Raw genomic sequence first — 16,444 nt, 5'->3', positions numbered from 1 at the left:
CCATGTTTTAGAATGAGACAGGCAATGATGACAGATGTGACCAGCAGGCTTTAGAAGCAGAAGCAAGACCATCAATCAGCAAACTTGTTTGTGTTGGGCTGTCTTGAAAATTTTAACTTATGTTCCCTTCTTTTTTCCGATAACCCAAATCTCTGGGACTCAATATTTATGTTGTTAATAACCTAATGACTATAAACGTGATGGAATGTCCACGTACACGTAAATGTCTCTGTATGATCGCTATTGACAAAATAAGGAACCGAGGCTTACAGTTTCAGTAGCTTCCTTCTGTCACTCAGAGAAGAAGAAAGAGAGAGATGAGGATCAGAGTTACAGCTTCTAATCACTCCACCACTAGGACTTTCTAACGTCATAAATGGCCATACAATGGAAACTTAGTGTCTGTAAATGATGTACAAACAGGTGGGTACAAACAGGTGGACACAGGACTCTTTTGAAGGCCTTGAAGCTTCTGGAGGTGGTGGGTTGGGTAAAGCAGGCTGGAGTCAGGAGGCAGAACCTGTGACATCCGAGATACTCTTAAGGGGCTTAAAAGTTCATAATTGAGAAAAGCAGACACCATCCCCAATGAACATTACCATACTTCTACACTCCCCATTCTTGAATAATCTTTGATGTTCTATTTATTTCAAAGAAGATAGGTATCTTTTTGACCCAGTTTACATCACTGATTAGAGATATTCTAACTGCCAGATAAATATAACTCCATCAAATGCAATGTTTGGGATCTAAGAGGAATTTATGGATCAGTCTGGAACTACATGGAACTTAGCTGTAACAGTGAAAAAAACTCAATAAAGATTTTTTTAAGGTTTTAATTCTTTGCATAGGTTTTGAAATGGGTTCTTATCCATTATAAAAGACCTTTAATATTTTTGGAGCTGAGATACCATACTTTATTGTTTCTAGTTCTTTTCTTGAGTTGACCCTTTATGTTATTATGATATCATCTTTCTGCAGCAGAGAAAGCATGCATAACATTTTTCCTCTGTGAACAGCATTTGGAAGCTCATCTGATATTCTTTACAAGTAAGCAATTAATAAGAATTTGGTTGAAAAACCTGATTTCTAATATATGTAAGAAAATTTAACAGTTTCCATGTATTGGACATCCACTGTTTGCTAGGTTCTTTATAACTTAAAGCCTCACCTAGAAAAATCCAAGTTATATTTCACTTTTTCTTCATAGGATTGTTGTGTGCTATAGGTAGGTGCATAGATAGTCACAAGTCTTTTCCTCCCTGTATCCTCACTTCTTGCAATTTGACTTTGCAGCTTCTTCCAGCAAGAACTGTGGACTATTTCACTACCCTTAGCTCTGGGCTGGCTGTATGGCTGACTATGGCCCATGGAAGCAGTGTGTCAATTCTGAAGCTCACACACAGCCTTGCGTGCTTCTACTCTCCCTCTTGGAACCCTGCTGATCCTCTGTGTGAATGAGCCCACAGCTGCCTGCTGGATGATGAGAGACATGGCCCAGTTGTCCTCATTGACCCCCGTGGGGAAAGTGAAGGAAGATGGTCAGAGCCCCTCAGATGTTCAGAATCTTGCTGAGCATTTGATGTAAATATGCATGTATATCCAGGTGTTCCTTGGTTATTGTCTAATGTAATTGCATATATGTGCCCAGGTGTCCTGGGTTATTGGGGTTAAATATAAAGGATGAGTGGCTCAGATCCACAGCCCTCCGCTGCTGCCCCGGGATGCCTCCGGGGGGCCACAGGGAGGCCGCCACTGCTGTTGGATCTGCTGTAAGCCGCCACTGCCAAGGAAGCTGAGGACTGAGCTCGAGCCGTCTGCCCATAGCTTCCGGGATCTCTCCCAGTTACCTAGCGTGGACCTGCGTGTGAGGGGGCAGGTGATTCAGTCAGGCATATGAGGGGTCTGTGACCCAGTCTGTACAATGGGTTTGAAGGGTCTGTGGGTCCTAGCCCCTAGCCCAGATAATACAAATGGAAAACTTAATGTAACTAAAATAATGAAACATTTTGGCTTTAGTTATGAATTGCCTAGCCATACAACTGGCATAGTTGCATAGCTTTACAACCCTCAACAGCCAGCCAATCCCCAGAAGCAGAGATACCTAGCTGACTGCAAGCTGGCCACAGACATATGCATGAGGCTAGATGAGACCAGAAGAACTGCCCAGCTAGGCCAGCCCAAAAGATAAAACCACAGAATCAGAAGCTAAGTGAATGGCTGTTGTTGGTAAGCTGTTAAGTTGTGAGGTGGCTTTTTATGCAGCAATAGCTAACTGATACAGAAGGCATCATCATCCTCACTGTGCTAAGCAGAGGCACAGTAACTTATCCAAGGTCAGCCAGCTGGTAAATGATAAAGCTATCAAGTTATTATACGTGCTAAGGGCCCACACTCTTACTCACTCCACTGTACTGACTCCTTTTGATGTAAATGAGAAAGCACACGTTGAGTGCCTTCTACAAGCTCAGTCTTGGCTAGACATACATATTTCCTACATTTAGGGAGCCTGCAATCTCCATTTTGTTTTTCACTAATGAAATTGCAATTTGGTTTTGTGCATGCTATTGCCTCTACCTGAAATGTATCTTCTGCTTATTTTCTACCTTTGAAACCTGCTCAAATGTAACCACCTCTCAGGAATCTCCTTAATGTCCCAAGACAATTAAAGTTTTCCACCTGTGGTTGATTGCAAAAATAACCACACTTGCTCACTCCTTCCTTCATCCTCACCCTTTGCACTGTGACTTTTCAATATCTTCAATCAAGAGATGATATCTATTTCTCCACCCCTTGAATCTAGACCGGCCCCATGACTTGCTTGGGTTGGGAAATGTGGCAGAAATGTAGTGTGCCAGGCCTGAACTGGGCCTCAGGTGCTTTGCATATGTCCATTCATTCTCTAGGGAACCCTAACTCCATTATTCAAACAAGCCTGCACTGGCCCTGCTGACTGATGAGAGACCAAGGACCAGAGTTCGGTCAGCTAGCTTCTCTGGGCTGAAGTCCCCAGACATCTGACAGCCCAGCCAAGATCAGCAAAGCCAAACCACAGCTGACCATATTGTTGCATGAGGGAGCCTGGCTGAGCCCAGCCAAAGGCCACTAAGCTTGCCATGAAGCAATAGATAATGGATATAGATCCTTTGTACTCTTCTGGCATTTTTCAACTTATTTTGGGGGTAGCTCATGTATTCAATCAATGCCATTGAGTGAATGAATAAATGGCTAATTATTCAATTACACTGAGATAAGACTTCCCTAACAACAGAACTCTGACTTTTTATTTTGAAGTGAATAACTTCTATCTGTCCTGAATGTGAGATAGAGCAAAGTTTAGTAGAGGGTCTGATACTTGGCAGGTGTGCTCAATAAATGATAGCTCCCATTGATCCTGTGTGTGAAATAACATGTCAGACAAAACAGAAACCAAAGCAAACACCGTGCATTGAGATATGCAGGGCATCTTTCCTAAATCCTTTCAAAATCAGGACAAACTCGCCTGGTGTTTTTAGGGTAAGAGACATGCTGCCCCTCCCCCCAGATATTGGCAAGCTTCTTTCTCTTTGAAAATATACTAATTTAGATAGACTTCACAGCTACTCAAGCCACCCAAGTACAAAGAGTGAGTTCTGCTATAGGAAGACCACCTCAGGAGGCTCTTCCTGTTCTTTCTCAAGGCCAGCAGTTCTCACCTTGGCTGCATACTGGAAGCACCTGGGGAGCTTTAAAAAAATGCCCCCAGAGATTGATTTAATTAGTCTGGGACAGAGCCCACATGTGGGGACTTTCAAAAGACCCTAGGGTGATTTTACTGAGTAGTCAAAGTTGAGAACCACTACTCTCAACTTTTTCCCCAGANTAATTTAAATACCACATAACACTATAGACTATATTAAATAATAAATTCAAGCTAAATTGCATTTAAGTGTATAATCTAAAAGTACATTAGCCTAAGATCTTTTCCTGAAAGTGTATGTTATCATATGAATAATAACATTTTGTCACAAATTAAGGTACAATTTAATATTTTAATATAATTTTGAACTCAAATTCAACGTGGGTATTTTGAAAAACTGTGGTCTCATCTTCCTAGTACATAAGTGACTCTTACTTGGTAACAGTGTTCTTTTCAGAGATTATTTAATTCTTTTTGGTAGAGTTCAAAAGTACTGAAAAATGATGAATTATTTTATAAACTATATAATGCATGCAAATTGCTTTAATGCCAAAATTTCATCCTCAATAAATTCCAGAGCTGCAATCACAAATAGGTCTCTAACACTTATTCAGAGTCAGAATTTTCTATGCCACAGTTTCCCCGAGAGAAAAATCTGGTTTGACCCTCTGATTTCACAGATAGGGAAAAGGAGATCCAGATATGTTAAACAAGTCCAGCCATGCCCCCAACACTGGAAGGGTCCAGAGAAGTTGAACAAGCTCCAGCAATGCCCCCAACACTAGAAGGGTCCAGAGAAGCTGAATGAGTCCAGCCATGACTCCAACATCGAATGGCTGGGAGTGGAGTCTGGGACATCTGAGCCCGCATCCTCTCGCCTCTCCAGGGCATCTGGAAGATGACAGCAAAGCATGTTCAAGCCCTACAAAAACAGGTGGTGGGGCTGAATTTGGTCCCTTGCTTTTGCCAAATACTTGGATTTTGCCAGCCTCTGCTAGAGATGGCAATGTTCAGCAGGGGACCTTGGCAACAGGAGAAATTGCTATCACGTTCCACTCCAATTTTTTTTTTTAATCACAAAACAGGCTGAGGTCAGCTCAGCCATGACCCCAACATCAAATGGCTGGGAGTGGAGTCTGGGACATCTGAGCCCGCATCCTCTCGCCTCTCCAGGGCATCTGGAAGATGACAGCAAAGCATGTTCAAGCCCTACAAAAACAGGTGGTGGGGCTGAATTTGGTCCCTTGCTTTTGCCAAATACTTGGATTTTGCCAGCCTCTGCTAGAGATGGCAATGTTCAGCAGGGGACCTTGGCAACAGGAGAAATTGCTATCACGTTCTACTCCAATTTTTTTTTTTTAATCACAAAACAGGCTGAGGTCAGCTACAGTTATACTGCTAGAGATGGCAATGTTCAGCAGGGGACCTTGGCAACAGGAGAAATTGCTATCACGTTCCACTCCAATTTTTTTTTTTAATCACAAAACAGGCTGAGGTCAGCTACAGTTATTCAATACTTTAGTTATAAATGCATTTTGCTGTATTTTTTTCTAGTCTATTATTAACATCCTACATTAGCATAGTACATTTGTTACAATTAATGAACCAATATTGGTTCAAGTCCATACTTAATTCAGATTTCCCTAGTTATTACCTTATGTCCTTTCTTTGTTTCATGATCCCATGAAGGATATCGCATACCATATTACATTTATTTTGCTGTTTTTCACTACTTCAAATGAGAGAGAGCGAGAGATAGCGAGAGAGCGAGAGAGAGAGAAGTATGAATATTTCACTTCTGTTTGGTTCAAGTCCATACTTAATTCAGATTTCCCTAGTTATTACCTTATGTCCTTTCTTTGTTCCATGATCCCATGAAGGATATCGCATACCATATTACATTTATTTTGCTGTTTTTCACTACTTCAAATGAGAGAGAGCGAGAGAGCGAGAGAGAGAGAGAGAAGTATGAATATTTCACTTCTGTTCAGCCAATTAATGGCAAAACCCTACGAATTACTGTTCTCATGTTCTCTAATGTAAAAGAAAAGGGCATATGTTAATGAATTAATCTGGTCTTTCAATTATGAGAAAAACTCTGTGGATAAGAGGAAAGTTCGGCTAAAAAGAATTTGACATTTGGAAAGACCTAAAAACATGGTCTCTGATTTCAACAGGGATTAACAAAATCTAAAAAGCAAGGGATGGAGCAGAGGAGTGTGAGAAGAATTTAGAGTAATGAAAGGCAGTTCACATAAAACCACAGTAATGCAGATGAAAGAAGTAATATTGTGCAATTTGTCATCATTTACTTAGGAGAATTTGCATTTTTTAAATCCACAGAAATGCAGTGGTAGTTTCCATGCCAATATTTATGTAAAACATTTTCCAAACAAGACTGACTCATCTTACTCTGAAATGAATTGTTAGATCACAACAGAGAATGTTAAAGCGTTTGCATCCCTTATAGAAATGCCAAACATTTTACTCTGCCTGATGCTGTACTATAAATAGGGAAATTCAAATGCTAAAAATGTTCTCCAAGTTGCCAAACATAGTTCTTGAGCATTTACTTCTTAGTACAAATGACTTGTTTTTCCAAAGTTTGAAAATGAAAGCTAGTTACAATTCAGAGAAAGGCTATAGCTTATATCAATTAATTGCATGTAAAAGATATTTCATTTATGTATATTTCTTTTTCTTTGGATCATACCCATTGAAATGCTTCTTTAGACATTTACTGACGTTTCATTAAATAGTAGTTGCTTTTACGACAGTTGGGTTTTTAAATTAACAATTGGAACAGCCAAGCAACATCAATATTGTTGGATGTCAATATCAATATTGTTGGAAAATAATGATGCTGGTCTAAATTATTTTGAATGTTGTTAGCTGCTTTTGGATGTAATAGTTGATATAAAATTTACTTACTGTAATAAAAGTAAATTAACAGTAAAGTCAGAACTTTAAAACTAATAAACCCACACCAAACAAGATAATACAAATGCCCCAATATTCAAGAACATGAGGAAATTAAACTCTTAAGAAATTTTAAATGATTAAGAAAAACATGCCTCCTTAGGACAAAATCACCTTTTGTGGTAAAAAGAACAATAAATAGTAAATCAAATACCATTGATTTATGATTGGTATTTCAAAACAATATAAACATCTATGTATTTTTTGAATAAGAGAACATAAATAGTATAGCGATTTGTATGACATATTTGAGGTTCATTTGAAGAGGTGCTCCCTTATTTTCACTGAGAGCTAGGACAAGAAATTATAGGAGATGCTTCTATGACATGACAGAGAGAGGCATGGCAAGAACAGCTTCAGAACATTTTCTTCTAATCAGCTGACTATCCCTGGCCTTTAATCTCCCTTCTGCAACTGACCAGACTTCATATTATCCAATTACCAATCATCTACTCAAGAATGGCAAGATTCCCTTTAAACTGAATACAAATAATTATTGCAACATCTTTTCCTGGCTTCATTAAAGGTTTCACCTATTTTGATTTGCATAGCTAAATTTTTGCAAACCTTCATGGGAGATATTTTATATTTTATTTTACATTTAAAAATTTTATAGTGTATAAGAAGTGACTTAAGCAAAATTATTGGATTTTAGGTAAATTATTATTAAATATTATATTATCAAGTTCATTTAAATAAATATTTAATAATTCTATTGACTTTTTTCCTATTTAACAAGTGATGTGCTATTTAATTTACTTTAAATTCATTATGTAATAAAATGCATGGCTTGCAGATAGATTTTTGAAATGGTATACTGGTATATACTTGGTTTGGGGACCAATTATGTAAGTTTCAAGCTACACCTATTGTCTTGATATCAAAATAGATGAAAGTTCTTTTTTAACTAATCTTGCATCTTGGACAAAAATAATAACCTACAATAATTTTTGTTTTTAATTATAAAATAATGAAACAAGTTTTAGGCTGCTGTTTGTAAGCATTTCTCTGCAATTAATATATAATGTATTTCATTTGACTATGTTGTCTGCTTGTCAGGAAGAATGTGAGGAGATACATATCTGTAGAGAGAGAGGGTATGGGTGATGTTTATTTCTAATAAAAAGCCAACTTGTATATGATTGTCACTACTTTTTCTTTTTTTAACATTGAATTTTATATCAGACAGATATCCTAATAAGCTAATATGAAACTTTACAAATATATTAAAGATGTATGAAAATAATAATATAACAAATACTCATGTTTAGGAAATGAAACATTACCTACACTATGAGAAGTATGTAAGAATTTTGACCAGATGTCTGCAGCTTATAACATCATAACATCAATATTTCTTATGCTTACTATCTTTAATCAGTTATCCATTATATGTACAGAGTAACTGTACATGTCTAATTACAAAAGTTAATTACAACCACCATGGGAGCTTGCGGTGTTTGTGTGAGTCCTAGGTATGCATGCTCATCTGACTGTCACTAACTGCTTTGCATACTCTAAGAGCTCCTCAAATAGTATTATTTTCTTGAAAATATTTAAGTAATCATTGTATTTATTAATATTTTAAAAACAGAACATGCATTTGAACCTTTACCACCCTGCACAGTGTAATCTGCCTGGGACACCTTTGAGTCACAGTGATTTTGTGAAGAGGCTGTTGAGGAAGCCTGACCCGGCTCTGACAGATGACAACTTAGAGACAGGTGGAAGAAAAGGGGGTGGGGCTCCTGAAAACACAGGACAGGTATAAGGATGCATAAAGGGGGTCACACTAACAAGCTCTTCTGTTGACCCAATGTCCACCCAGGAGAGCAACTGAGACCTCAGGCCCCACATTACAGAGCCCCTCCAGGTTCTGGAGAACACTTCAGAGTCCAGAGTCAAGACCCAAACATGTCCATATGTACCAAAGCAGGCTGGTCTACAACATGCAGTGCTTCAATAAATGAGGATTATGTGTACCCAGCTGCCTATGAAGCATATCTACCTAGGCTCCAAATCTCTTTGGCACTGTCCTGCCACAAAGCCAAAATTTCTACCTCAAAGACCAAAGGGCCACAGAGTTAAGAAACCATGGGGAAAAAATTGTTCTCAAAACAGAGAGTAGTTATTTCTCCTGGGAAAATCCGTTTGTTTTTAGCTGAGGCTATGTTAGTCATGAAGCTGTGATTACAATTGCCTTTTCAAACTGCTCATCAGAAAGCACAGAAAAAAATTTGGTCCCGTTGTATCGACCAGGAAGGATTTCACTGAACTCATTTTGCATACTAATCTCCCTCCTCCTTCCATCTTTTCTATGTTGTATTCCCTGTGCCTCATTTTACCCCCACCTATTTTTTATTTGATGCTTTGTATATCACGTCTTATTCTTAAAGACTTTCTGGAATAAGGTAGGGTACAAACGGTTGCCAGTTTATAAAGATGAAAAAAGCTTAGAGATAATCCATCTTTATAATTTACCAAAGAGAAATCTAAGACTCCAATGACTACTGGGTTAAACATGGGCTAGAATCAGGGATCCCAAATGTAGCTGATTGATTTTTTTCTCAGTATCTGAATTCCTCCTATGACAATAGATTCTCTTATTTCTCCTTTTCATAAGATAACATTGGCCAAGAGATGTTGATAGACATTTCTCCCCACCTGAGAGAATTAAAAATTTAGGAAATTCTGCATTCTACATCTTGCTTTGGAGAGTCACAGGAAAATTCTGAGAAATCCTGCAATAAGTAAATCAATTTAATTTTGTTTAATGCATGTCTCCCAAACATATCTGAATAAAACCTTTAAATAAAATAAATAAAACCTTTTTCCTTTTCTCTTTCTGAGGCACAGTGGAGAGCTGTACCCATTAATATCCCTCAGAGCACACTCTGGGAAGTGTTGGGTTAAGACAAGACCTCCAGAAGCAACTGTCAAAATCCCCATGGCAGGTGGAAGAGAGGAAAAGTCAGACATGCATCCCACCGACCCATCAACCTGCATACTGGCTGCTTTCAATGCTGGCAAGTCGTGCCGCACTGCTATACTCAGGGCCGGTGTGTTGAAAGCTACAGGACCCACCCAACGAGACAGGTGTTAAGAAAGGGGAGGAGCAATCCCTCTCAGCCTTTCTCCCATTGCTGTGGGGTGACCCATGCAGGCCTGCTGTAGGAGCACAATTCTCGCTGATAGCCCTGGAACGAGGCACCTGTAATTCTCCTCACCACACAGCATTAACCTGCACCCACTTTGAATTCTAGAAGGACAGGAATTACAAATTCTTATTCCACTGAAGTAGATATCAAACCACAGATGTACAGTTCCTAAAATGGTAACAGGCATGGTGTGTGTACGTCTGTGGTGTCAGCATGTGCGTTTGTAGACCCCAAAGGGATGTGACACTTAAGCAAGCTCTGGTATGGTCCAGGAGGCACCTGTAGCTGGTGCATGGAGCCCTAATGCCAGACAAGGCAGCAGGTGGCTGATGCCAATGCTGCCTCTACTCGCACCTGGCACCTTATGTACCCTCTCTGAGCTTTGCTTTTCCCTTCAGTAAAATGGGAATACTAATAATGGGAGAAGGGTAGACAGGCAGATTACATTTTATTGTAAAGTGCTTAGACCAGTGCTTAACTCACAGTAGCTACAATATAAGTGACTCACAGTAGGTACAAGATAAATGTTAAATAAAATAATGTTATTGAAGGTTTATCCCGATTTCCCTTGATTGACATACATTTCCTTTCATAATAGATAATGACATGTAACATTAGTGGAAACAGGACCCTTGCCTCCTCATTTTAAGACAGGCTTGCCTGTTACAAATATACATATGAGGCCAGTGCACACGTGACCTTAACTGCCTGTGTGCTCTTGCTGCTTTCTGGTGAGCTGTGGTCACATGTTATGGACAGCTGGGTTGTTGCTATAGCATGCTGAGTACAGTGGTTATTGGGGATTCCAGCAGAACAGGAACAAGTAGGCAGGACGGGAGGCCCGGCTGCTAGCAACAGATGGGCCACCAATCACCCTGCACTTGGTGGCATCTTCCAAGGAGGCAGTGCCTCTGAGGAGCCCCTGGTGGGGCAGGAGAAGCTGGCCCTGCTTCTGCCTTCCTCTTTCAGCAACCCTCAACTCAGTTGTGGAAAACAATCAAATAAAAACTATTTTAAAAGCAGACCAAAAAAATGTACCAAATAGATGTGATAAAGGGAAGGAGTTTGGTAAAGCCTTGGTTAATTTTTCTTGGTTTCTTTGTTATATACTTGAAAATATTGTCATACGAACATATTTCTATATATTTTTAAAAAGATACACAATACGTCTTTAAAAAACTGTCAAACAAATACATTTTAAAAGATTGAGTAATGTAAGTACAACAAAGCAGATAATATACATGAGTTGAATATTATCTACACAAGTGGTAGAGTAAAAGATCTGCTTCTGTTGTATAAGACGAATCCTTACATACATTATATAGAAAGCTGAGAAGAGTTTGCAATAATCTAATGACCTACTGTATACAGACACTATCATCACAACTGTAATTTTTGAAATCTCATTATTATATAGTTCTGGTGAAAATATCCAGAGAGTTGTTCTCGTAAATACAAGCCAAGATTGGGGAGTAATGAGAAATCTCTCTCTGAGCCTAAGGACGAGGGGCCCTTAAACTTGGAGTTGGCAACAGCCCCTGCACACCTGCTGTGGGGCTGCTCTGGAGGTGGGCTCTCCTGATCCCTAGCTCACATGCTCTGTCTGTGAACACAGCAGCCTACAGCCCAGCAACATCGTTTCTGCTCTGGTAAGAAACACACATGTGCACACAACACACACACACACACACACACTCAAAGTCCCCAGACACCTGGGCTATCAGAGACCACCACATTGTGCAGTCCCTGTGCTCAAGGAAAGGTGGGAAGATACAGCCTTAAGAAGCAGAAACACCTGTCTTCAGTCACCATCGTTTCTGCTCTGGTAAGAAACACACATGTGCACACAACACACACACACACACACACACACACACACACACACACACACACACACTCAAAGTCCCCAGACACCTGGGCTATCAGAGACCATCACATTGTGCAGTCCCTGTGCTCAAGGAAAGGTGGGAAGATACAGCCTTAAAAAGCAGAAACACCTGTCTTCAGTCATGGTTTACATTTCCACCAGTTCAGTTTCCAATTTAGATTTGCACACTGCTTTGAACTTTTGCTTTTACAGCTGTTGCCTTTAAAGTTCTGAGCATTTTGGGCCTGGCACCCTCCCACACTCTCCCTAGCAGTGCACCTCTTATCTCAATGCACATCTTTAAATGTGTCTTTTTTCTCTTATTTTAGGCAGCACACACTTGCTTCTGTGAATCTGCAGATGACGCTCACAGGTTAATTTTTATTTACACTGACCTGAATGCTAACGTACAGAGAGCAATCATCTCCCTAGCAGTGCACCTCTTATCTCAATGCACATCTTTAAATGTGTCTTTTTTCTCTTATCTTAGGCAGCACACACTTGCTTCTGTGAATCTGCAGATGACGCTCACAGGTTAATTTTTATTTACACTGACGTGAATGCTAACGTACAGAGAGCAATCGGCATATGTCCCCACGAGAGGCATTAAGGACATGATTTTTCCAAAACAAGAACCACATGAAGCATTTTTCACATACCAATGAAAGGCTTCTTTAGTAGGCAGGCATTTTCATAGAAGAACACAGATTTCCTTAAAATCTTCCATATTTGTAAGTCTTAGTTGGTATAAAATATTAAAATTCAGGTTTTTTCCCCTTGTGACAGGAATATAGCATATATTTTATTTTAACCTCTAAAGGAAGTTACTCAATTCTTCCCTCAAAAAGGAAGAAATGCTATTTTTATAATCCAACCACACTGGCTTTTGTTTTTATGAATATCTGTAACTGAGGAAAAAAGTCCAGCTTCCCTTTGCTCCTTTTTCCCACACATTCTTAGCACAGCTCAACGAGCTCCCAGATTCTGATGGCATTCTCCTGGTAACACATTTAGAAGAGGCTGCAGGATACCCCAACAGCCCTGCTTTCTTCTCTCCCTCTCCCTTTCTCTTTCCTATCACTCTAATTGTTCAGAATTAGACTAAACAATTAAACCTTTGTGCTGCACCACTGCAATTTGAAAATTCTAATACTGTGTCCCCTGATTGGCACAAGGGTAATGTTTACCTTGGAGAAATGTTTGTCCAAAAAAGTATTCCAAGTGTATTTCCCTTTGAAATGGTGAGACTGTGGTGAGAGTTCTCTCTTCTTTCTTGGCCTATCACCAAAGAGAAAAAAAGGCAGATGGACATAGATTGTGAAAGATACTTGCCCAGTTCAGTGTAAAAATGTTAGTGCATTTATGCCAAGCATCAAGCTTTATATTACTTCCTGAACAAAGCAAACTGCCAAGTAGAGGCAAAACTACACATAGTAGCGAAAAAAAAAAAAAAATTATCTAAAATAACAGCCAAGACAGTGTATAATCAAATACAAATCAATCTACTTCCTCTTTCCATATTTGTCCTAGTTTATGCCAAATAAATCTGTGTTATTGTAGCAATGTTAAATATTCAAATAATGTTATCTGAATTTGAGATAAAACAAGTGATTTATTTGAAAAGAGCATTTATGCTTTTTGGTAAGGCAAGCTGTGACTCAATTCTGGAAATTTCTTATTGTTTTAATTAATTTATTATTATTATTTTTTATTTTCTAAGGTGTTGCAGAGCAGCAGGAGGGGACGGGGGAAGGGGGTACGGAGGCAGAGGTGGGGGTGGAGGTAAGGGTGGCCCATGGTTGGCTCCTTCACTGGCCTGGTTGCGGACATTGGGGGGTGTGACTGAGGCCCTCAGTGCCCCCCACCACCCCGGCTCTGGAGCTCAGGTGGCTTCTGGCGGCAGCATGGTTGTTCAGGAAATTTCTTATTAGGAAAAGACTTTAATGCAGCATGCACACTGTGACCTGAACGACATGTAGAGGTAATCGCAAGTTGTTCCTTCATGTGTTCTGTTGTGGAAATGGGAAGACTTGCAGAGTGGAGGAGGCTACAGGGATGAATGACCTCTCTCATCATCTCTCCCCTGATTCATCAGCTCCCCATTCGTATCTACGATTCTGCTCTATTTCTGATGTCCAGCCCTTCCTCCCTCCCACATTCCTCCCTAGTTCTCTTCCCATCCTCTGATAAGTATCTCCTGTACTGAACATTTACAGTACCACAACAGGTGCAGTGTGCAATGGAGGAGGGAAGAGGGATGGGATGGATGGATGGATGAATGAATGAATGAACAAATATGTTTACACTCTAAGGAGAATATCCTGGCTGTTGAATAAGATTCAGAATCTCTCAATTATTTTAACATTCCTGATTTTCAATAAAACAAAAAAACTGAGTAGAACATGAGCCTTCTAGACTTGCATCTTTTGTAAAGACCACATATTATCATCTTAGGCTGAGTGTTGCCTTCTTCCATAGCAGAGTCAGCAGATTATTTATATTATCTTCAGGTATATCTACTATTTCCCTGACAGTTATCAAGTGAGAAATGGCTGCCTTTTGTTTGCCGCTGCATTCAGCTACATTATTATTTTCTTTTGTTTTCTTAATAAGTCTAAAAAGGTTAGAATAAGACACATAATCATGGGCTGTCTTCCTCCAACCTGACTCCAGGACTTTCCACTGTCAATCACACAAACTAAGAAGATAGGGCTTCACCGGGTGAAGAGCCTGACAGACAAGTGAGTTCCTAAATCATCGTTTTTCTCTTTCATTAGATCTCAAATCAAACCTCGTTCTGAAGCCCTGCCATACAGATGTATTTAGATGTGAATGCCAACTGTAAACCTCTCCACTTCTTCATGTCATGATGGTCAATCCCAAAGAACTCTACTGAATTAGTTAGAAATACAAGCAAGATTTGGTTATCTAAATCAAATTGCAGCCATAAAAAAATACAATGAAAAGAATAAACATTTTTTTCTTAAAATACCAAATCCTATTACTGTGTGCTAGAAATAATACCTTTGCATATGCTTTCTTTATTACTAGATATGAGTAAAGAGCCTGATTTGAAAATTGAACACATGACTTGACAGCTAATTTAATAACATAAAAGTGGTGGTACATAATTTTGCATTTTCAGAACATATGTTTTATGAATTTAAAATATTCCTAGGAAATAAGGTAATTAAGACAGAAGGGTACTGCCATAAGGACAGACATATAGATCAATGGAATAAACTTCAGCACCCAGAAATAACCCCCTATATTTATATTCCTTCAATTATATGGCCAATTGATTTTTTGACAAGGATACCAAGACTATTCAATGGAGAAAGAATACTCTTTTCCAACAAATGGTTCCAGGACAACTAAATAGTGAATGAAGATGGATCCTTAACTCAGACCATTAAAAAGTTAACTCAAAATGGATCAAATACCCAAATGTAAGAGATAAAAGTATAAAATCTTAGAAGAAAACATGGGGATAAATCTTTAGGAACTCAGATTTGGCAGTGACATTTTAGATATAACACCAAAAGCACACCACAGCAAAAAAAAAATAGATAAATAGGACTTCATCAAATAAAAGTTCTTGTGCTTTAAAGGAAACCATCAAGAGACTGAAAAGACAACCCAAAGAATGGGAGAAAATATGTGTAAATCATAGCTGATATTGCACTTGTATTTAGAATATATGAAGAACTCTTTTTTTTTCCGGATGATATAAGATGATTTTATTTATTTATTTTTCTTCATTTCTTATTTTATTTTAATTTGTCAATATACAGTATAGTTGATTTTCATGACACTTTATCAATTCCTCCTTTTCCTCCCTTTCCCCGCCCCCCATCAATATCATATCTGTTCACATGTCTTAACAAAATCAAGGAATTGTTGTGATTGTTGTGTCCTCTAGGATATATAAAGAACTTTTATAACTCAGTAACCAAAAGACAAATAACCAAACCTAAAGTGGGCAAAAGGATTCCGTGCCCCTCCCCCCACCACAGGGACTATGGTAGCTTTTCCAGAGGTACACAGCACATTGCAAGAAAACACAGCCTCCCTTTGAAATGACTGATATGATAAAGAACAAGCTTGGAGCAAGTGCACAGGCAAACACTAAAATTTGCAGGGATTAGAAATTGCCCTGAAGGAAGAGGTGGACAACTCTGACTGTTGTTGTGGGAGAAGAGCAATGTGGAACACACAACCGGGACAGTGTCTACCATATAGTAATAAATTTATATTTATTCACTGATTGAGTAAATTAATTTTATACAGAGACAGAGAGTAGATTAGGGATTGCTTAGGGCTGGGGGATGATAGCTAAGGGGTGACAAAAATGTTCTAAAATTGAAGGTTGCATAATTGTGAATATCCTAAAAACCATTAAATTGTACACTTTAAATACATGAATTGTATGGTATGTGAATTGTATCTCAATAAAGTTATCAAAAAAATATTCCAAGGGATGTGGACATTAAAACATTAATCATTTTCCAGATCAATCTTAAAAAAATATGGCAAATTCAGGTGTAATTTTAAGTGGAGTTATTGCACCGAAGCGAACTGCCTAGCTCCACTGCACACTACCATGCTCTGACTGAGACAACTTGAATATAATTCTCAAATTCAGGTGTAATTTTAAGTGGAGTTATTGCACCGAAGCGAACTGCCTAGCTCCACTGCCCACTACCATGCTCTGACTGAGACAACTTGAATATAATTCTTTTTTTTTTTTTTTTCTTTTTT

At 38.8% G+C, this 16,444-nt stretch overlaps 1 protein-coding gene across 1 annotated transcript in view; it reads right to left on the bottom strand.

Annotated features, from left to right (window-relative positions):
* PAG1 (phosphoprotein membrane anchor with glycosphingolipid microdomains 1) overlaps positions 1–12,919 on the bottom strand; it is a 49,588-nt gene extending 36,669 nt beyond the window's left edge. The window contains exon 1 of the mRNA XM_008572808.1: positions 12,871–12,919. The gene's annotated coding sequence lies outside the window, so the exon portion shown is untranslated. The remainder of the gene's footprint in view (positions 1–12,870) is intronic.
* Positions 12,920–16,444: the final 3,525 nt, after the last annotated feature.

This window comes from Galeopterus variegatus, unplaced genomic scaffold (assembly GCF_000696425.1).
Source record: "Galeopterus variegatus unplaced genomic scaffold, G_variegatus-3.0.2 Scaffold838, whole genome shotgun sequence".
NCBI classification, from domain to species: domain Eukaryota; kingdom Metazoa; phylum Chordata; class Mammalia; order Dermoptera; family Cynocephalidae; genus Galeopterus; species Galeopterus variegatus.
The sequence above is the reverse complement of the archived record's forward strand: the minus strand, read 5'-3'. Positions and strand labels throughout refer to the sequence as shown.